Below are 21,695 nucleotides of genomic sequence, written 5' to 3'. Positions count from 1 at the left end.
CTTAGCTTTAAAACAGCATCCAGAAATGGTATTTCCTGGACCTTGCAGAGCAGCCTCTTGGATTTGCAGGTAGCCTTCTCACAGCATCGGTCTCAGTTGGGACCTCAGTGAGCAGAGGAGTGCTGGGTGGTGATGTGAGCTCTGGGTGTCACGACCCAGCCAGTGCCCTCAGCCCCAGGTGTGACCCCTGGAGCAAACCAGTTAACTCTGCCATAGAATGGGAATGTGGACTGGTACCTACAAGAGTGCTGTGAAGCAGAATAGTTTAATGTGTGAAACGTACTTGGAGATCCTTTCGGTGTATAGAAAGGCAAAATATTATTTTATAGGAAGAGGATTAGAAGGGATGTTTTGGATCACGGGGTCAAGTCCCTCGCTGTGGGTGGTAACCACATCTCAGAAGCTGGTTCACAAACCAGTCAAATTCCATCTTCCAGCTGCTTTGATTCCTTCCCGCCTGCGGAAGGCCTTTCTGGGTCCTCAGCACTCTTGGTGGGGTGAAGGTGCTTTTCTGTTTCCAGCTTGAATCCCTTCCTGGCCAGTTTGTACCCATTCTTTCTCTTATAATTATTTTATTTGGGAGGAGGGGAGGGAAACTGTCTCATAATTTTAAGATTCATTTGAATTTTCCTCTGAGCCCCAGGCACCTGGTGGAAAGACGCCAGCAATGCTGTAGGCTGGTCCAATGTACCAATAAAAATAAAATTAAATTAAAAAAAAAAAAAACGAGTAAGAAAAGCGCCATTCTTAGAAAGCCTCCAGCGTTCCAGCTAGAGCACAAACAGCTTCTTATTTGGGACTCTCCTCAGGTAAATCAACAGCCCCGGGGCGAAGGGGCCGCAGCTCTTGTGGTCTCGCACAAACCCAGACCCCCCCCGGGGGGGACACACAGGGGAGGGAGGAAGGAGAGGGGAGGGGAGAGGAGAACCATCCTCAAACCACGGGTGAGACCTCGCCCGAGGGGGCCGACGCTCCCCTGGGGCGAACCGGCGCGGAGAAGCCCCCCGGGGCGCAGGTCCCTGCCCGCCTCGGGGGGGCTCGGCGCCGCGCTCCCTGCCCGCCCCGCCGGGCTCTGCCCGCGCCCCCTCGCCCCGCCGGGGCTCTGCCCGCGCCCCCGGGCTCCCGCCGCCGGGAGGCAGCGCGGGGCGGCCGGGCTGCAGCAGGGCTCGGCGGGGAGGCCGATCTCCGTTTTGCCCCTTGGCTCGGGTTTCCCCCTGCCCAGGGAACAGGGGCCTTTGCTGGAGCTGCGCTCCCCAGGGTCGGGGGTGATTTTTCGTTTGTTTGGTTTTGACCTTCTTCCTTCGCTGTCTCCCGCAGGCCGTCCTGTCCCCGCACCCTCACCCGCGCCCCGAGGGCGGGCGGGCAGCGCGCTGCCGCCTGCCCCCGGGCGAGCCCCGGGCACGAAGAGGAGCAGCCCGCGGGCTTGAAACGGTGGCGAGCGGGAGGGATTCGGGGACACTTCCCCCTCCCCGGGGTGGGGGACAGAGACAGCCGGTCCATGACCCCGGCGGCCTGTGCCCCCGCTTCCCACGGGTGAAGGCAGTGCGTGTACCCCGTGGAAACGCGGTGCGGCAGCTGCTCTCTGCCCCCGCGCGGGGCACGGGCTGCGGCGGAGGGGCGCGGGCTGGAGCCCGGGGCCCGGTGGGCCATGGGGAAATGCCACCTGCGGCCGCGGACCGAAGGGCTTCCAGTCCGTGGCTACACGCGGCCCGACGGGGGAGCAAACAGGCCCCTCCGTCCCCCCAACTAACTACACCCCCCCGCAGCCCCCAAGCCCAGTTCCCGGAAGCCGCAACCACCAAACGCCCTCGAAAAGCCCCGGCCGAAGCTCGGCACCCCCAAAGAAAACTAAAAACCAAAAAGCGAGCGAGCCAACAGCACCACCAACGAGCACCCCCGAACCGGCGGGGCGAGCCGAGCCTCACCGCCAGCCCGGGCGCAGCGCTCCCAGCCCGCGGCCGGCCGCGGGGGGCCCGGCTCCCGGGGAACCACCCTCGCCCTCCACCACCGTCTGCCGGTTCCTAATTCCTACGAATTCAACCAGATTCCCCAAGTGGTATCGGGGGCGGCATGGGGTTTAACCCCCGAGCCCAATTACAGGGAAACCACCAGAAAACAGATGCAGGTTAAGGTGAGGGAGCGCGCTCGCTGCCATGAGCGCTGCCGTAAAACTTGCGGAGGGCCGGGGCGCCTCGCACAAGGGCGGGCAGCAGCGGGAGAGCCCCTCCCGGAGCGGAGAGACGAGCCGAGGAAGCGGGGCTTTTCCCGGGGAGGGGGGCGGCCGTGGCCGGGACACCGCGCCGCAGCGCTGCCCGCCGCCGGCTGTGCGCGGGCGAGCCGCCCCGGTGCGCACCTTCCGCCCCCGCGCAGCTCCGCCGGGACCTGCGCGGCTTTTACACGGGCGATCGCGCCTGGCCGGCTCGCATCGAGCAAGAGCCTTTCCGGGAACAGGCTACTAAGAGCTCAGCAGCGGGAGCGGGGGGGCGGGGGGATGAAATAAAAGGCTAAAGAAACAGCGCGATTTGGGACCGGGACCAAATCCTAACGTGTTACATAAAAGCCACGGGCGGTTCTTATCAGCAAGCCCGGCCCGAAGAGGAACAATCCCCAGGAGCGGCTCCAAAACAACCCTGTTAAAGGAACAATTGTGAAATGCCAACTTCCCACCAGAGTATGAACAGCAGGAGCCGGGCATGTCCTGTCTGTAACCGGGCTTCTGACAACCAACAGAGAGAGGGAGGGGACGGGGGGGGATCCTTTCTTGACAAGATTTATCAAGAAACATTTAACTGGGCTTTAATCATATTAGCAAGAGCCCAATTAGGGCTGAGAGCGAAGCGAGGCGACCGGCGGGCTGGGGAGAGGAGGAGGAGCAAGCGGTGGAGTCACTCGAGGATAAAGTCCTTTCATCAGGCTGCGCTCTCGGCAAGCAGAGGAGTGCGGATAATCAGTGCCCTTCACTGGGGGGACGGGGGAGGGAGCGGGCGGGGAATGTGTGTAAAGGATCATTAAGGCCAGGCAGAAGGGGGTTTTTGTTGTTGTTGTTTTTAATTATTACGGCTATTAAGGTGGTGTCTCTGGTCTCTCTCGGGCGCTGTTCTCAGGGACGGAGCGGGGAAGAAGCGAAGGGGCCCGGGGGCACCTGCTGCACCGCGACGACCTGCTCTGCGTGTGCGGATAGGGCTCTCCCTCCCGGGGCAAAGAGGGGCTCCGTCCCTCCCACCCCCCCGCAGCTCCCCGAGGGAGAATTTCCTTAGAAGCCCTTTGCCGGGCGCCTCTCCCTGATGCCGAGCGCTTCCCCGGCGGCATCCCGCCTCCCGGCGCGGCTCCTCGGGGGGAGCGCGGCTCCCTCTCCCCACCGCCCCCGCTCCGCAGGGCGCGGGGTGGGCGTGCAGCGCAGCCCCGGCGGACGCCAGCCCGGTAGCCAGGGCTGGCCGAAAGCCCCGGGAGAGGGGCAGAGGGCAGAAGGCGTCTTCCCGGGGTCCAAACTTCCCGTGCTTTCGCATGGGCAACCTGTCCCGTCCTTAGGTACTCGCCCGCTCCAGCTGTCGGGGATGGGGAGGGCGGACGGCAAAGAAATAAGGAAAAGCTGAAGATGACAGGTGGCAGCAAAGGAAGACGCTGGCGATGAGCCCCCCGGGTTACGCCACCTCGGGGACACGCCGGTGGGAGCGCGGCAGCGGCGCTGGGCGCCGCGGGGAGCGGAGGCGGCCGTGACCCTGCCCGCGGCTTTCGAGACATCGCCGGCAGCTGCCAGGAGCTGCCCCGGTTTCCTGCCGCTCCCCGCGGCCAGGAGCGGGGAGATAAGGCTGCTGGGCAACGGTACACCTTTCGCCCAAGAGGAGCCGGATCTTTGCACCGCGGGGCATAGGATGCTATTGTTTTATTGTTTTAAAAGGGCAGGGCCGGGGGCTGTTTACCATTCGCACCGACGAGCATCCCCGCTGTCGGGAGCGATCCCCCCGCTCCCGGCGCGGAGGGGCTCTCGTCCCCGCCCCCCCCCCCCCCCGCATCCTCGGGGCGGCAGGCCCGGCCGCGCCGACCCCTCCCCGCGCCCCGGGCCGCCGCAGCCGCCTCCTCGGGGACGGGCGGCCCGGGGGGCAGCGCCTGCTCCCCCGCCCCGTGCCCTTTTTGTGACCGTGCCCCCGCCGCACCTTCCCTGTCCCACGCTTACCTTTCCGGCCCGGCCGCCGAGGGGCTCGCCCCCCCCCGCTCCCGCCCCCCGCCCCGTCTCCGCCATCCCCGCCGAAGGGGTGTCGCACGCCGCCGCGCCGGCAGAGCCGCGGCTCTCGCCTTGCGCGCACTCGGCTGGCGCTGGCAGCCCCGCCGGGTTCATCCGAGGACAGCGGCGGCTCCGCGCCGCGGCTCGTCTGGCTGCCAACGCCGCGGCGAGGCTGACGCTGCCGCGGCCGGGGGGTGACTCACGGCGGCCCGCGGCAGCCGCCCGTTAGCGGATCCGCCAGTCAAGCGGGGAGCGGGCACGTCGCGGCCGCTCCTCGCCCCCCTCCCCGGGCACCGCCGCCCCTCTCACACATCCCCCCCCGCCCCGGCCCCCTCTGCTCCGGCAGAGTGGAATAACGCCCGGTTTCCCGGCAAATATTCGCCCCTCCGACACCGAAAGAGAGGCCGCCCCCCTTCCTTGCCGGGCCGGCACCCCCCGTCGGAGGCGGGCCGGGGTCCGGCCCCGCGGCCGGCGGCGCTGCCGGCGGCACCCGCCCCAACGTAAGTGACCGTCGGGGCCGGGAGGGGGTGGCCGTCCCTCGTGTCCCTGTCCCGGGGCGTGTGGCCGGAGGGGCTGCGCTCAGGCGCCGAGGGCGAAACCCGCGGGCCGGTTTGGGCGGGCGGGCCGGGGCCGACCTCCGGCCGTGGCCCCGAGCTCGGCCCAGCGGCGCTGAGCCCTGCTGGGCGCCCGCCCCGGCGGTGTGCCCCGGGGAGCGTCGCCTGCGTTCGTCCGGGCAAAAGCAAACACAACCAAGAGCCGGCTGACCGGCGGGTGAGGGAGGGGAAGGGGGCTAAGACCTGGAAGGGTCGGAGTGCCAGGGAGCCGCGGTGAGATGCACCGTTGATGGTCTGCCCTGTTCAGCAAACAAGCTGCGGGGTTTCAGCTGCATGTGGTTTCCATGGAGTCCTCGTGGCACGTCCCAGCTAGAACGTACGGCAGATGTCTTCATGGCGACGTGAAGACACCTGCCATACGTTGTGTGCATGTGTGTGCAGCGGGTCTCCCGCTTCTGCTCAGAGGTCCCAGGTGGAGCCTTTTCAGATCCTTTACACTGTGTAGTTCAGCATCAGCAGTGCTTTCGGGAAACGTGCTTCATGCATGACATCCTTGTTCTGAAACAGATTTTTGAAGTGAAGCTGTGGCAACATACATCTTCCAGTCCACCCTATTGGTTGGATGCACAGTTTTAAAAGTAGTGGCTGCCTAAAATTAAGAGATTATTAAAAGCTTGTTTATTAAGAAACTCAAGCCACGAAGGTAATGGCAATGAGTGCTACGTTCTCCGGGCACACGCTCAAGTTTTGGATATAGGAAGAAGGCATGGCTGGGCCTGTACTTAAAAATACTCCAAAGCTGCTTGTCAGAAATGTGCTAAAATGATAAGCCGTGGACTTACGGACAGGGATTATGTTGCCAGTGCTTCAACCTTAACTTCATTTTTAAGTCCAAATTTCAGTCCTTTGAGAAAAGAGAGTAGGAGGAGGAAGAGACTATTAGAAATGCTGACATTGCTAACTGTGGCGGTGTGAATTCACTACTATAATAAGACCTCAGCTAGGAGCCCAATTCCAAAGAGGTGATGTTATCCAGTAATAATGTAATCAGTTTGTTGGCTGTAACATAGGAAACTGGGAATTGGTCTATTTTATTGCTATTTTTGGCCAAAATTAAAAAAAAAATTAAAATGTATAAGATGCCAGGATCAAGGCAGGAGAGCTACCTTTGCTGTTTAAACTAATAAAACGGAGTTCTTCGTGAACATTTTTCACTTCAATGCAGTTTTACAAAAGCATATTTAAAAAGGGATGGCTAGTGAGAATGCAAGCTTTCAAGCTAGGGATTGGAGGATGGAAAGGCCCAAGGGTGGAACATTGTTAAAAGTTTTCAGAGAGGTCCCGAAAGCACAATGTTCACTTTACAAAATAGGAGTTTTCTCCTGGGTAATCGCTGAATGAGTTCGCATTGATTTGCAGCTGCAAATTTAAAGGAAAAAGAAGGAAAGAAAAGAAATGAAAAAGACAAATGCCCTGTTAGTAATTTAGAATTATGCTGCAACCATTAAGAAAATTGCATCAGATATACGAAAAATTGGAATTGACCGCTTAAGCTTTTGAGTTTATTTATTCAGTATTCTCTAGCCCTCTCATCTTTCTTTTGATAATTATTTTTAAGGAATAAACATCTGACAATTTTCTAGGCAGCTCGCTCTCAAATTAGAAATGACAGCATAAGTGAATTAACTCGTAAGGCATATGTATCAGTGAAACCTTATCGGTGAAATCTTCCGTAGAAGGTTAGTCAGTGATGTTAGTAAGGTCAGAATTTCACCCACTGTGAAGGTCGTATTGTTGCAGAAAATTACAAGGATAGAGACAGACCATATTATCCCTCTAGTTCAGGTTTAGATTTTGCTGTTGCTCTTGATGGTGTTCTGTATGTTTAACCTGATCCAAAATTCACCGAGGTCAATGTGACTCTTTGGGTTGGGGTCATGAATTCTTTGAAGGATCAAGTCTTAAGTTTCTTCATGTTGCTAGGAAGCCCAGCAGTATCAAGACCTAGATATGTGAAAGTATGTGAAGACAATTAAAACAAAGTAATGAGTATAGCCAAATCATAACTGTCCATTTTAACAGAGTGCCTTGTAAATAATAGAACCCTACAAGAATACTTGGGTGTGTCTGAGTCAACCCGTTCTGGAAATCCTATGATATGCAGCTGCAGAAACTACAGAAATTCTTGAAAAATTGTCAACAAAACCTGAAAGGACCCCAAGGGGTTTTATTCAAATTTGTTGAAATTTCTTGAAAATCATGTTTCCTGAGTTACATACGAGCTCTGTTCTGCTTATATCACATGTTGTCCAGTAACTCTTGAAAAGCAGGCTAAAACTACTACAGTGACTACCTTGTTCATCTGATCTTCTTAAGGCAACATTAACCCTCTTTTTAGACTTGCCATTTAACAAAGCTTTATAAGTATTACAACCTCTTGTGAATGTGTGTACTCTGGGCTGTGGAAAATCAGGGGCTGGCATTCGCCGTCAGGCTTACATCCAAAACCATATGAGTTAATTTGCACTAGATGACCATTGGCACTACAGAGTGATGAATTGGAAAAGGTATTTTGAGAAATGTGGATGGTTCCAGAGTTGCCCTTAAACACTTGCTTGAAGCTAGAAAACAGATGTGATATAATGATAGTTGTTTTGGTTTTATTGTGGAAGATAACACCAGCTTGTGATTACTGATTGGATATGAAACAAAACTTTATAGCTTTGTATGGACTGGATGTAGCACATCAGCAGTCACACAGGATGCTAGTGGAAGCACCACATATTAGTTCTGTAAAAAGATTTGAACAACAATTAATCACTGTTTCTCACAAATACAAAAATGAGAGGACACTGAAAAATTCATTGAGGAAATTAATGTATGGATATGGAGCATGGTAGTCTGGGTGCTGGCTACTACACAGGAAATCCCCAAACCAGTGATTGATGGAAATTTCGAGACCTTACCAGCTTAGGGATTGCTCCAAACAATGTGTTTTCCCATTTTTTTCATAAGTGTTCACTTCTGGCCACCACAGAGAGATTACATTAGCCCAGTATAGACAGTTTTGCTTCCTCAGTGCATTGTTCTTGAAGTCCCACCTCCTTCTTTAGTCATGGTTACTTAGCTTTTTAATTTTCATACAAAATGTCAGCTTTATTATTGAGAGATCGGGCACGATAGTGCAGAGGTGTGTCCTTGTGTATATAGGAGCAAAAGAAGCAAGTGAAAGAGGAAAAGGGAAAGGAGAAGGTGTTTGGAGAGCGGAGAAGGAAGATAGGCAATGTGAGGCTCGCAACGGGGTGACTGGTGATGGAACGGGACGGGAAGAGACTGGACCATTGGCCACGCAGAAAGCAATGTTCAAAGATCGTGGTTTGATTGAACTACTCCTTATTTAATATGCCCTGCATTTCTTAGTGGAAATGCAACTTGCAATCCATGTGCAACAGTGAAAGATTGAAAAAGTAAGGAGAGAATGAAAAAGCAAGAGACAATTTCCTCATTTGTTTCTTTCCTATTTCTAAAGTCTGCCTCGCTCACACAATGGGTAGGGTACACTTAGATAGAATCCTGGACAAAACTAAGCTGAAGCTAGAACAAAGTTGGAAAGAAATTCCAGTAAGTTTAAAGATGATAAAAAATGTCTGACCCCCCTGCTCTCCCCCAGAAGGTACTTAACGTCCAGCAAAATCATCTACCCCCAGGCAAATGCCTGACAAGAACATGGTATGTGTATCTACTCTGAAATCAGAGTTCAGGGTATAGATATGTAACTGCAACTATATATATGTAACTACAACTCATACTTTGTCTTTCTGATAATATGTTGACCTAGAACTTTCACATTATCATCTTCTTCTACTTTCTTTTTCAGTCATTTTTTCTTCTTTGCTTTTGGGATAGAAAATCCCTCATGCAGTGTGGTCCAGGTTATACTGGATGTCTCATGCAGGGCAGTATCTTATTCCGTGCATGACTTACTCATGTTGCAAAAGCAGGGTGAGTAATGGGTGCTGGAATTTAGCTCTATATTGCATTTTGCATCTGGGGTTTCTGTAATAGGTTCATGAAGTTCACAGACTACCGCTAGTAACTTTTCTGTTTTTCTTTCTCCCATTCTTTCTCTTTTTCCTTTTGTCCAGAGATTTTCTGCGGTCCTGGAGGACTTTACGACTTTGCAAAATGATACAGACTTATATGAAAATGCTCTAAGCACTGTATAAACACATAGATTGTATTTGTGATGCGAAGAGAGAAAGACCAGGGTTTGACTGGACATGGTACCTTATGGTTCTAGGACTGTGGGTCAGCATTGCACCTTTACCAGCAGCAAGGTTTGCAGCGGCTGCAGATCTTAGGAATGCACCACGTGTGTCTAGAGGAGAAGTAGTGCTGGACTATTCACACTGCAAGTGGGATGCTTTAGATGGTACCATGCAACATCACCCTTGGGTCCACCAGGAGAAAAACTGATTTCCATGTACCAGTGATACACTCCAGTACATGCCGTAGGACTCCAAGTACAAGGGCAAATTTGAAGTTAAAAAGAAGCTCTCCAATGCACTAAATTGCTGATGTAGCACTCACAGTGAGAAATAGTCCTGGTCCAGATACAACTTTTGGGAGCACAAGCAGGTCAGACAAAGAGGGACTCAGAAAGAGATGCAAAAGAAACAAACAAAAGTGTCCAAAATCACAACTCATTATCTGATCCGGAAACGGAATGGAGGGGTTGTCTGTAGCTGCACTTTGTTCAAACTTCAGTTGGGCTTGTGCCGTAACTTACTGCCAGTCCACACAGTTCATGTCAGACTCTGGGCTGTGGGTTTTCTTACTGATGATTCTGCAGCCTCCCAGGGTTCCTGGGGCCTGGGGAGACCTAGTGTACAAGGGTGTGTTTGTTCAGGGATCTCTATTCAGTGCAAAGAGGTAGTGACAGAAGTTGCTGTTAATTGTTGCTGTATGGGTAAAGGTTGGGGGTTGCTGTGCAAGCAAGTGTCCTCTGCTCTGTTCCAGTTCCAAGTCAAGCCATCTAGATGGAACTAGGGAAAAGTGTTAATACAGCTAGTGTTTGGTCTCAAAAGAAGAGAGGGAGAGACAAGGAGGAAGGTAAGCACCCAAATCTGTACACAGCAATGGTAAGTCTGTTGGGTCAAGCCTCAAGTTCAGACCCAGAGGGCGCATGCAGTATAGATGTGCTGAGTCCAGTCTTGTGTCCTGCTAACCAGATCACAGTCAGTTGTGAAAAAGGGTCTGGTGCTTTCCAGGATAAGTTGGCCATCTAGTTTGTCTTTCTAACTAGTCAATAAAGCTCAAACAATGCTCTTCTAGAAATTCTCTTTGTATTAAAATTGCCTTATTCCTATGTGTCTAAGTCTATATTTGGATGTGAATTGTAGGACCTTGGTGATATATGTAGAGTTCAGTTAAATTTTGACACAGGAGCAACTGCATTATTTTCCTATTAATTTTCCTAATCTGTAAACAAGCTTTTGTGCAAGACTCTTGGCACCGCAAGTCTGTTTGAAATTGAGTTGTGGAAGTGCAAGAGTTCATAACCCTTCTCTTGCAGCAGCTGTCAGTGCCATCTGAATACTGAGTGCTTGCCTTAGGGAGAAGTGGTGAGGTCTTCCTTAGCTACTCAGGCAGAGCCCTAGGAGAGAGCAGCATTGCTGCCAGCTACACAACAAAGGACACAGATAGTGCATATGACATCCTCCTCTTACCTCTGCCAGGAAGAATTAATGAGACGCTTTATTATCCAAACACTTTCTGAGGCTGAGCTTCAAACTCTTTAACCTGAGAATGGATTCGGCAGCATGTATTTATTAGTGCTTTGCAGCTCACTAGGTTCCAATAGAAGAGTTTTCCATTGCAAGCCTTTACTTCCTTGTTTATTTAATATGCATGAATCACTGCTGCTGGCTTAATATGGTAACAGTTATTTAAAGAATGGTCTGGTAAATACTTTAGTTCATGTATGGATTATAAAATATAATACCTTATGATATATTGTCTGGTCACTCCCTTTATGTTAAGATTTCATTAATATGCTTTTCCTAAATAACAAACAGCTCCTGCAGAGCTTGTTAGCCATGTGAGGACCATGTGGTGTAAGCAGTTATAAATACACCAGTAAAAAATGTTGCAGAGAATTATAAATCACTATAATGTTGAACTCTAGTGGGTCGATGAATAGTATCTTTATTAGCTTATTAACCACTTATCAAAATGATTTGTCTTGTACTTAGACTTAATTTTATGTTCAGTGTAAGTTTTATATAAAGTCTGACTTTGTTTTCTTTTGCCAGACGTATTTATTTCTGGGTCAAAACTCAGTCTCTTTTGCGAAAAGGAGGAAAATCAAAGAGGCATGATAATCAGCCTAAACTCATCCAAAGCACTTTAAAAATAGCCAGCCCACCTACTGCACTGGGAGATTATATAGTGCAGTGTACAGAAGCACAGTGTGGAGTAGCTAAGGAACCGTGCAATATGCAAGCTTTTCAAAATGAACTTGAGGTAGTGGCTCTCTAACCAGTACCAGATTTGCTCCTGCTAGGGCATCTGCGTCTCAGACCCCCACTCCCTTACAGCTTCGTGCCCAGGGTGTTTAATTCTGCTTTCTGTGAGAAATGGCCCTGCATGGATTTTGGTTTCCCAATCAGTGGCTTATAGTGGAGAGAGCTGTGACAGCAGGTGGTCAAAAAGAGCGAGACGGCGTTGTTGTTCAGTCACTGGTGCGGTGGGCGGTGGTGCACCGGCGCTGTCACTTGGGCTGTTACACAGATGGCCTGTGTAAACTTGAGTAAAATTCTAGCAGATAGGTCTGCAAAGGGATGTAGGCACACAACTGCCCTGTGTGGGCCTTGCTAGGCTCCACAAAACCATGCCCAGCTGTCATCTCGCTTTCTAAGTGTCTCGGCTCTGCCAGAGAGCGCGTTGCAAACTGCCTGCAGGTCCTGGTGAGGGTCTTGGGTAAGACCTTTCTTGGCCAGCCTTCTCAGCAGAGCCTTGTACAAAACTGTTGGACTGTTTGGGCCTCTGCTCGTTCAGGAATACTGTTTCTTGATGGATCCTATGATTATCATGGTGACATGTAAATACATGATGTATACATACACTAATTAAATTGAATTGGTCTAATTTACAGAGATCATTTTAATCTTTTTTCCTGCTCTTCCCTCCATCAAGCTTGCTCTTTCTTGTTATAAACCCCTGCTTGTCTGTTCTTCTAGCCAGCTTTTATCAGTGTTGCACCTTTAATTGGTGCACACAGTTGGCCAGTTTACCTAATTTCCCAATAAACAGTCTGTCGGTGAAAGAGCTTTTGGTATGTGAACAGCATACATTGCAAAAGATGCTGTAGGACGAAGAGTAGTATGTATGTGTGTTACCACACTACGGCTTAGGTCAGGTGGTCACATCGCTGTATCTGAGGGGAATTGTGCACCAAAATAAACTTTGAAGTTGACTAAAACAAAGAGGATTTTCCCATGATAGACAAAACAGAATGTACTGTGCAGGGAAATGAGGAAATCCAGTCTCATGGTTTTCAGCATCACTGATTTTGAAAGGGTTAACTACCTGCCAGTAACTGCATCTTATTAATGTAATGCATATTGGCATTTCCTTTGCATATCTCTATTACGGAATTTGATGAAACAGCTTTTGTTTGTTCACACTTGTCTCTCTTAAATTTGTATATCATCAGTAAATGTTATTTTTTCTGCAACAGCTTGCACTTTCTTCTCTATGCAGACAGAAGTCAAGTCATCCTATTGCTTTAGATTATCATTTTCAGCTTGATTTAAAAAGTAAATATGTAGACTTTTACTGCTCCTGACAACAAGGACTGTAACCAGTTTGCATGCTGAGATTTGTTAATTTATCTGTCTGTAGGAGTTGGTCAGTGCAGGAATGGAGGGGTTTGCATGGACCTACAACATGATATTAGGCCCTTAATACAATTTTGAATCCTTTTTGTGGAGGTAGGAAAAAGCAATTGATAGTGTGAATCCAAGTTAACACATGGAGTGGCCTTTATTGTTTCCAAAGGAAAGAAGTTCTCTACTTCTTTACAATGTTTCGAAGACTTTCGGTGCCCTTTGGTAGCAAATATGTTCACAGGATGGGGGTTGTCTAGACTGTGCACTTCAGATTATTTTGAGCGTTTTATTTAGCTGAGAGCTGGAGTTCCCTAACTGGTTCGTGGGATTTGGAAAGACCTCAGTGTGCACGGGGAGAGAGGAACCTGCTGTAGCTCTTTTGGGTCCTGAGCTGCCAAACATATAGATATGGATAAGCATGTCCCACTGACTCAGGGGAATTTCAAATTAAGCTCTTTCAGAAGTTTGTTCAGAGTTGGGATTTTAAGCAGTCGCTGTGTTAGGCTATGGTGTAGAAAAGAGTATGTGCTCATACAGTGAGCTTCCTCAAGTCAATGCAGAAAATCAGATATATTTGGTTAATATTATAACTTGAAGTATAGTCAAGATTTTTATAGAAACAGAATACAAGAAAAACTCTAAATTTAGAGAAAAGGTAATAATTAATCCTGTTGTGGTACAGAGAAATAGCCACTGCATTTTTTTTTTCTACCAGCATTTGTTTCCTACTAACCATATCATGTTTAGGAGTGACCTGTTGTATTTTTTCCAGCATGCCTTTTAAGGGTGGCAGAGAGGAAGCCTTGCAGGGAGGTTGTTATGCAATTATTGCTGTATATCTTCCTGCTTGTAAGCCTTAATTCCACTCTGATTTTTTTGTGTTTTTGTTTAAATCCTTGAAAAGATGTCATTCTCTCACTGAATGTGTTTTTCCTCCTAAACACGAGCTGTAAATACATACACAGATAATATTATGTGATTCTTTGAGTCAGCTGCTTGCAGTTCTCATGTGTTCTATCCTAGGCAACTTTAGAAAATTATTATCAAACCTCATAAGCTCAGACATAAAAGCTCCTTGACTGGTCTTTGCCATGGAAATTGCAAGTTTTAACATGTAAGCGTATATATATAAAAAAAATCCCAGAGGTAATAGACAAGTAGAATTTTGCAGGGTTGTTATAGACACAGTGACATCTGTTTTTTATTGCAGTTAATGATTCCTAATATTGTGTGCCATTTTGTGTTACGTAACCATTTATTATTAATCTGCATCTCCTATTACAAATCAGTTTGCAATGCTTTCCCCCCCCATCATATCTTGAGATAGTATGTGGATATATATTTATGCCTACTAAAATAAAACTGAAGGTGTTCTTCTATATTAAGAATATTTGAAGTACTTGGAGATGGATTCTGTGTTCTTCATGAAGTAACTGTTGTCCTAATCATTACCAGGAATTGAACCTGGAACTACCAGAGCTAGAGGATAGCTTGACAATTTGAGCTCAAAAAGGCTAAATCTTCTGGCTAACAGTTGTAGGAGAGTCATGCCTTTTGTGGCTCTGGCAGAAGTTACTAGTTGGAGAGGGAATTATGCTTGTGCAACTCAAAATTGCCAGTGAAATCCAAGGGAATTTGGGGGTTTGCAGGGAATGCAAAATTGGGCTCTTCCAGGAGCTTCCCAGTAAGCATGAAAGAGGTTTGGGGTTTTTTTTTTTTTTGTGTGTGTATGTGTGATGGGTAGTGAGAAATCCTAATGTCTGACATCGTTCTGGCTAAGTGCATTCTCCAGTTTTCCATTAGTGGTGGTGGAGTCCATCAGTAAATCCTTTCAGGAGTAACCAGCTGGCATTTCCTAAACCCTTGTCTGTGTATCATGTAAAGCTCAGTGCCACCACTCTAAAGAAAGACCTTGAAAAGTTAAATGCCATTGGAATTTAGTAATGTAGGCCACAGTGTAAACTGTGGTTAAGTTGAGCTGAGGCCTGCTTTAAAGAAAGAACCTGTAATTGATTAAACCCTGCCTCTAGCTAGATAAAAATGAGTTTGAAGTAGATTAATATAAAAACAGTTAAAAGCTTCCTTGTTGTTGTCAGTTTTCAAAATGAAACTTGTCAAGAGTTTGGCAGAAAGAGCTCAAAGGCAGATCTGATTCTAAACTGAGAAAAACAAACCCAAAGGAGCAAACAGCAGTATGGACCTTCTCATGTTGGGTTGATTTAAATGAATTTTCTCAGTGAAGGCTGTGACTTTATGGCCTTCATTTTTACTTGCCAAGCCATTTTTCTCCAGACTACAATCCTTCATGAGTTGTGTCTCATAGCTTTGTCTAGCACAGAAACTTCTTCTGTACTGCTTGGCCTATCTTCTCATGGCCTTCATGAATCTTCGCTGACATTTACTGTGTGTAATTATTATGAGAACATAAACCAAGGGCAAAACTCAAAAGATAATCTTGGATTCAGAAAGAAACTGTCTGAGAGAGAATTGAAATGGAGACAGCACAGCCTAACAGCTAGAATGATGTCAGACTTTTTGCTGGAATCTGCTTCCATCTGTAACTTTGGATGGCACGTGTCCTCTTTGTGCCACACAAACAGTTTGGCCTACTGCAGGCACAGCCACAGTTTGGTGGTAAGGTGGTGCAACTTTCTGTCATGGGTTTGGAGATAAATTCTGTAGTCCCAACGATGAGTGAAAAGTGAGACTCATAGATGATCTCCAACAAATGCTACCAAAGTCTTTATCAAAAAACAATGTTGATTTTACTTACTGTCACACTGGAAAGTCATTTTAGAACATATTTGGGCTTTGACACCCTTTCTTAATATTTTTTGCCATATCCTTTTGTATATACAACTAGGTCACGTTAGTGACCACAGGCATGAGTCTCCATTCCATTGCACTGGTTTTATGCCAGAGTAACCCCACTGGTTTTCACAGTATAAAAGACTGATGAAATGTGGTGAAAAATTGGTCCCATACATATTCCAATCTCTGAGTGACTTAATATTTAGTGCTAAAACATTTTCAACCCTTAAAAACAACACTTCTATCAGTCATGTTACAGATTTAAAGTATGCTGTCTCACGACTTGCCAGAACTGCAGCAAATGCTGGGAAGCGAGCATGTCCTTAATCATGGCAAATCATGGGATATTTAATCCTTAATTTTGACAGTCCTGTAGGAGGGTCAGCTAGTGCTCTTGTATATTGACCTCAGTGTTGAAACATGTACCTTTTCCCCCCCAGTCTCTATTTTAGAGTAAAATAATAGAATAATTACCATAGATGTAGGCTATTTGTTCCTTTTAAATGGTAGAAGTTTGAAATCTGTGTCAGACTTGTAATGTAACGGACTAAGAGATAAGTTAACGGAGACCCTGAGAAAGTAAACAGGGCAGAAGTTAGATGCAGGGTGTTTCATGGGGCTGTAGGCTGTTCCATGGCTACAGAAGTAAAACTGAAGTCTGTTGTTGTTTCAACAACATACATATTGTAAATATATATGTTTCGATTATTACATACATACATATATACATAGTCCCACTAATGACTGACTAACCTACTGCTCTATTTGAAATATGAGGGAAGCATTGTGGTATCTTTAAGTTTCTGAAGCTAACAAGCCTGTTCCTGTTAAAATTAGTTGCAAAGCTGCAGTTGATAGCAATAGGAGCAATCTCATTATTCTCGATGATCATAAGCTAATACTCCTGACAACTAACTTGGGAAACTGAGGCAGACTGTAGTCTCAAAGGACAGATCACTGAGGAGGTATGGGTGTGTAAAAGAGATGTACGGGTCTGTTGTATTTGAGACTTTGTTACACCACAGATTTCCTGCATGACTTTTAGACTAGTTAATATGGTTCCCTTCTGAATCTGTAAACCGGGCATACCAGCACATCCTTACATTAAAAGGAGTGATATGCTCAGATACCAATCTGTGGCACATTTTGTGGTTAGGAGAGATTTCTCATAAGACTCAGGCATAAGCTCGGTCTGAAACAGTTGGGTAAATAGTACCGGTAGTTAATTAATTATTAGTTAATTAGTTCAGTTAATTAGTAACTGGTAGCGTAACAGCTGTTGCTCCTGCTTGTTGTGTAAGAGAGTTGTGACCCTTGGTCTCATGTGGTGCTTCTAACGGCACAGAAGTAGAGCAGCAAAGTAATGGTGTTGCAAGTCAATTATTGCTTCTTTTCTTACATGTATATTCAAATTGCTGCAGATTAATGAGGTACTATGTGTCAGGTCCCTTCCAACTTGAGATGTTCTATGATTCTATAGGTGAAATGTGGTAAGTGTGTATACATTTAGGCTGTGGGATATTTAAGGCAATGAAACTTGGTTTAGCCTGTAACAAAAATGATTATGTTAAACCATATTGTCTTGTGCTAGTTAAGGGCTGAGGATGTACAAAGACTGCTTGGTTCAGCTAACATGTGGTAACTTGTTAAGCCTTGGTAATTTGATCTGAGCTCATATAAAGGTTTAGATAAAAATTGTGGTTGTTCCTTCTGGTATCAACATCTCTGATTACATGAAAACAAGTCTGGCAATATAAAGGTCTCAAAAAGATTTATACCGGTTAACAGTATTCCTCCCTCCTTTTCTCCCTTTCACTTTTTAGCAATTTAAACTGGCTGAAGAACAGAATTTCTGGTTCATGGGAAATCTTGTTTAATTTTTTTGTGTGGGGTTTTCGTCCAAATTGATCTGGAAAATAAAAAGAAATTTTTCTGCCAACCAGAAATTTTGAGATAATTGCATTCTGGAAACAGCAACCATTTTATTTCTGAAAGAAATGTGCTCCCTGGTTCCTGCAGCTTCTCAGTGAAAATGGCATTTGACAGGTGACTGACTATCATCAGCTCCATAGAGCAGTTGTGGGACTGTACAAGATTGGTGGTGCTTTGGCAGCCCTGCTCTGTGGGCTGCCTGGAAGTCCATTGCAGGGCTTCCAAGCTCTCAGTTGGCATTTGCTGGTAGGTGATCGGAAAGTCTGGAAATGCTGGAAATTACTGGGATTTCCATGTTTTCTGTACCCTTAGTGGGAAGCCACTCCTTTTAAGGTCAGCATTTCCAGGACTTCCAGCTTAGTGGTTGAAACCATGGAAGCTTGGTGTTTTCCTGGTTTGGGACACTCCATTGAGCAGATCTGCATCCTGATTCCGTGTTAAACTCACCTTTATTTCAAGGGAGCCATTTTGCACCTTGTTCTCAGGGTGGTGGTCTGTGCTGTAGGATGCAGAAAGAAGGGCCTCCTGTCTGAATATTTCATCTGTCTCCTCTCACTGGAGACATACCTACCTTGCTTTCAGCTAGCTAGCTGGGGTATGGGTAGCAATCCAGCTGTGGAAGCGTGGAATTTAGTGTGGGCTAATTCCTGTATGCAGTTTACCCAGCTTCTTTGGGTGCGTCCTGCATCGCTCGGAGACCACAATGGAAACTACCCACGCAGCTTCAAACAGCTAATGAAGCGGCCTCGCACCCACCACACCCAGCGTCTGGAAGATTCTGGCCCATCTTGCAGAGTAACACTATGCAGAGTTACAGCATCTGGCTTTGGCAAGGCTGCAGGCACAGACAGTCTTTGAAACAAAAACAAAACCATGCATCCTCACCACTGTTTCTTCCCTTATTTACATGACTAAATGCTGCAATGCACACATGTGGGTAAGAGCAGGAAGAATGTACCCCACCAGGGATTGCAAAGGAACTGTAGTGGCTCAGCACCCTGCAGGATCTGCTGCTTGAGCTGATCCACAGCTTTTTCTAGCCACACCAAGGGTTTCACACATCTTCAGCAGAGTTGGCGCTTGCAGTGTGAAAGCTACCTAAGAGGTGTCAGATTTGGCCTTCAAAATTGAAGGAGTTTTATCAGACATTTTTACAGGCAGATTGCAAGTGCACCTATCCCCTAAACCCTGAATATCCATACATTTCACCAGAGATGCAACTCCTTTCCTTGTCTCCTTCATACAGTAGTGATACAGATCTCCTGTGATTGACATGCAGGCACAAAAAAAGTGGATTTCTTGCAATCTTGCTTGCGTTTCTACAAGTATACTTCTCATGCTGAGGAACTGAGCACCTTCAACTCTTTTTATTGCCCCCATGACTTGCACTTCACAGGTCTTGGTCTATGGATGTCTAGAGTTGGCAGGAGATAGCAAATATTTTAGATGAAAGATGAGAGAAGAAAGCAAGAGTTGTTTTCAGTCTTCGTTGGGATACCAGGTTGTTTCTCCATTTCAAACACTTTTGCAGAAAGGCTTACTTTGGGAGTGTTGACACTGAATGTATCTGATGTTTCATGGTTTAAGTGATTTCTGCATGAATGATTGTGTTCTCCTTGTGCAAGTACCTGTGCCTGTGAACAGATTTGAGCCCATAAAGACTGTTTTGGCTCTTCGGTTCATCTTTGAAGATGTCTGCCAACCTTAGACTTTCACAGCAGGAATCTTGCGTAAGACCACATGTGCAAGAAAATCATCCATGTAACATTTAAAACCCATTGTTTCTTCCATTAGTTAAGAGGAAACACAGTTAGACTAGTTTCTTGCCGAATGTGTTTTTTATGGCCTTCTCACAGCTTTGATGATCTTGTGGGAGCATGTAATCATAAATTATTAAAAGAAAATCCAAGCTACTCAAAGCTAAACACATCAGTTATCTTCTTAAGGGGGAAAATGTATGTGAATGGATCAGTAGGATTAAGTCACTGCAAGATGTCATAACCTTCTGTTGTGATTGCGTATAGGGAACCTGATAATCTTAGTTGTCTCTGTCATAAGGGAGCAGAAAGATATTTTTACGCATACATTTTATTACAAAATGAAACATGGCACTCTAGGCCCAAAGTGGAGCAAGAGAGTGTGTGTAACACATACATACATACTCATGTATACACACATACATTCTTTTGGTACATGCATATTTCCTTCCAGATAGATGCAGTTAGAGTCCTGGCTGCTGTGAGGGTTTGGCAGCTTTCTTGTGCAGTGTGGGTGTTTATCATTCTATTGTGATTGTTCATGTTGTGATGAGTTTCCTCTTGTGTGCAATTTTCAGGCACATGTTCCTGTCAGCCAAGGTCAATGCTGAGCCAGAGAAGCAGTGCACAGGTGGTATGTCAGAGTTAGCCTCTTTCTTTTGGCTGCAGACAGTGGCACTTCTTAATTTAACTTATGATTAAACCATTGCCCTGATACAATACCAAAAATATTAGAGTCTTTCTGCCTGGATTTCAGAGAAATGGTTCTTTAAATAAACAAGGGAAAAATGAGTGAATGCATAAAAATAGACTCTCAGGACCTGACCAGAAGCCTGTTGAAGTTGATGGAAAGACTCCTTGGGTTTCAGCAGGCTCTGCGTCAAGCCCTTAATGCATGCTCTGGTGTCTACAATCCCAGGTGGGAGTAGCTCTTTGTTAGGCAGGAGGTGGCTTCTTACTTTACTCTGAGAAGGTATAGTGCTGGTGGCAGTGGAGAAAGCTCAGGGTGATGGGAGAGTTCATGGCAAAGAATGATTTTTTCTGCCTGGGGGGCAACTGGGTTCTAAACAAAAAAGCCGTAAGGGGAGAGATGCATCAGGGTCATTACAACTGTCATTTGGCAGTTAGTAACATGTATTCTTGAAAGAAACTGTTAACACAATTTTGCTGTTTCTTGCCAAACAGCAAGGGCAAGCTGGCTGTATTTTGGAGCCAGAATTGGACTGCAAGCTTTAGAAATCCTCTCAAGGATCAGCTGATCAAAAAATATGGGAAACTGAACATGATTAACCCTTCTACCTGCAGAAATCCGTGCTTGTCCACTCACAAACACACACTGTGTGTCTGTCAAACTTCAGATGTGTAGTAGAGATTATGGAAAGTTACACCAGATTTTTGCCTGTCCTTGAATGACAGTAATAATAACCTATCATGAGGTAATACTTTAAGATCAAGAATGTTGTTATTAATTGACTTGCAAGAAATGTATTGAGCTATTTACACTGTATAATGGTTTTGATTCCACTAGGAGTGGATAAAAGCCAGATTTCAGCCTTGTTAGTCAGATTTTTCCTGTTAGAGCAGCACCTCCTGTCCAGAGTAAAGGAGGAATTGCTTATTCCTCCCACGACCTTGATGTTTCTCTGTTTGTCCTGTTTAGCCTGGAATAAACAAGCCAGAACTTGCCTCTCACTGTGTCTAAATTGCCAACATCCATGACCTGTGAGAAATTCAAGGCCTGAAAAGGGACACCAGTCTCAAGGGTCTACTGCAACTCAGGATTCACTGTGACTCCAGGACTGCCACTGCGCCATGGCTGCATCAGCCCTTTTACAAGGGCTAGTAGTAAAGTAACGGTAGCCTGGCGTACAAAATCAGCAGTAAAACTTGAAAAAAAGACAAGCTCTGTATGTGGTGGCAGGAGTAATTATAATGTTTCACTGAAGCCGGACAGAGAAGCCGGACAGCTGGACAAAAGGCGGGCTGGAATCTAATTCACTGTGTTTTCCCATCGCTGTCTTGGTTCACTTGGGCAGTTTCACTGTGATTTAGTATCACTAGGTTACGTAAACTAAATATTGCTTAAATGCTTGACTTCGGCAAGTTCAGTACAATCCAGTCCAGCTAATACAGTAAGCGACCTCCCTGGAAGCTTATAGAACAGTTTTCTCATTGCTCTGAGACACTTGGTTTGTTGAGACTAAGTTGGTACTTTTTAATGTGCTTTTGAATTTGTTTGGAGCATTTGACTGTGCCAAGCCCTGCAAAACTGGAGGAAATGTAATTCAGTAACTGTATAGTATAGAATTTCTTGTATGTGCTGTGAATGTTGGCACAGATGGAAACTGGATTAGGTGAACCGTGCTGATCTCTCAGAGTATTTCGTATGTTTCTTTCTTGCACACAGAAAGAAAAATATCCTAAACTCATTTACTTGATGTCATTCTGGAATAAATCCACTTTAGTCAATGATGTTAAACTACTAAGCCATGCTACTGATATAGCTGCAGTTTATTACCTGCTTCAT

At 46.7% G+C, this 21,695-nt stretch overlaps 2 long non-coding RNA genes across 24 annotated transcripts in view; one reads left to right on the top strand and one right to left on the bottom strand.

Moving 5' to 3' along the window:
- LOC142410667 (uncharacterized) overlaps positions 1-4,490 on the bottom strand; it is a 65,450-nt gene extending 60,960 nt beyond the window's left edge. For all 3 annotated transcript variants that reach the window (XR_012776003.1, XR_012776002.1, XR_012776001.1), the window contains exon 1: positions 4,175-4,490. This is a non-coding gene — a long non-coding RNA (uncharacterized LOC142410667). The remainder of the gene's footprint in view (positions 1-4,174) is intronic.
- LOC142410663 (uncharacterized) overlaps positions 2,822-21,695 on the top strand; it is a 292,399-nt gene continuing 273,525 nt past the window's right edge. For 5 of the 21 annotated variants that reach the window (XR_012775994.1, XR_012775976.1, XR_012775972.1 and 2 more), the window contains exon 1: positions 4,319-4,722. This is a non-coding gene — a long non-coding RNA (uncharacterized LOC142410663). Of the gene's footprint in view, positions 2,938-4,307; positions 4,723-21,695 lie in introns of those variants that run through there. The other 16 variants (XR_012775983.1, XR_012775990.1, XR_012775988.1 and 13 more) reach the window with 11 other exon arrangements.

This window comes from Mycteria americana, chromosome 5, assembly GCF_035582795.1.
Source record: "Mycteria americana isolate JAX WOST 10 ecotype Jacksonville Zoo and Gardens chromosome 5, USCA_MyAme_1.0, whole genome shotgun sequence".
NCBI lineage: Eukaryota > Metazoa > Chordata > Aves > Ciconiiformes > Ciconiidae > Mycteria > Mycteria americana.
The sequence above is the reverse complement of the archived record's forward strand: the minus strand, read 5'-3'. Positions and strand labels throughout refer to the sequence as shown.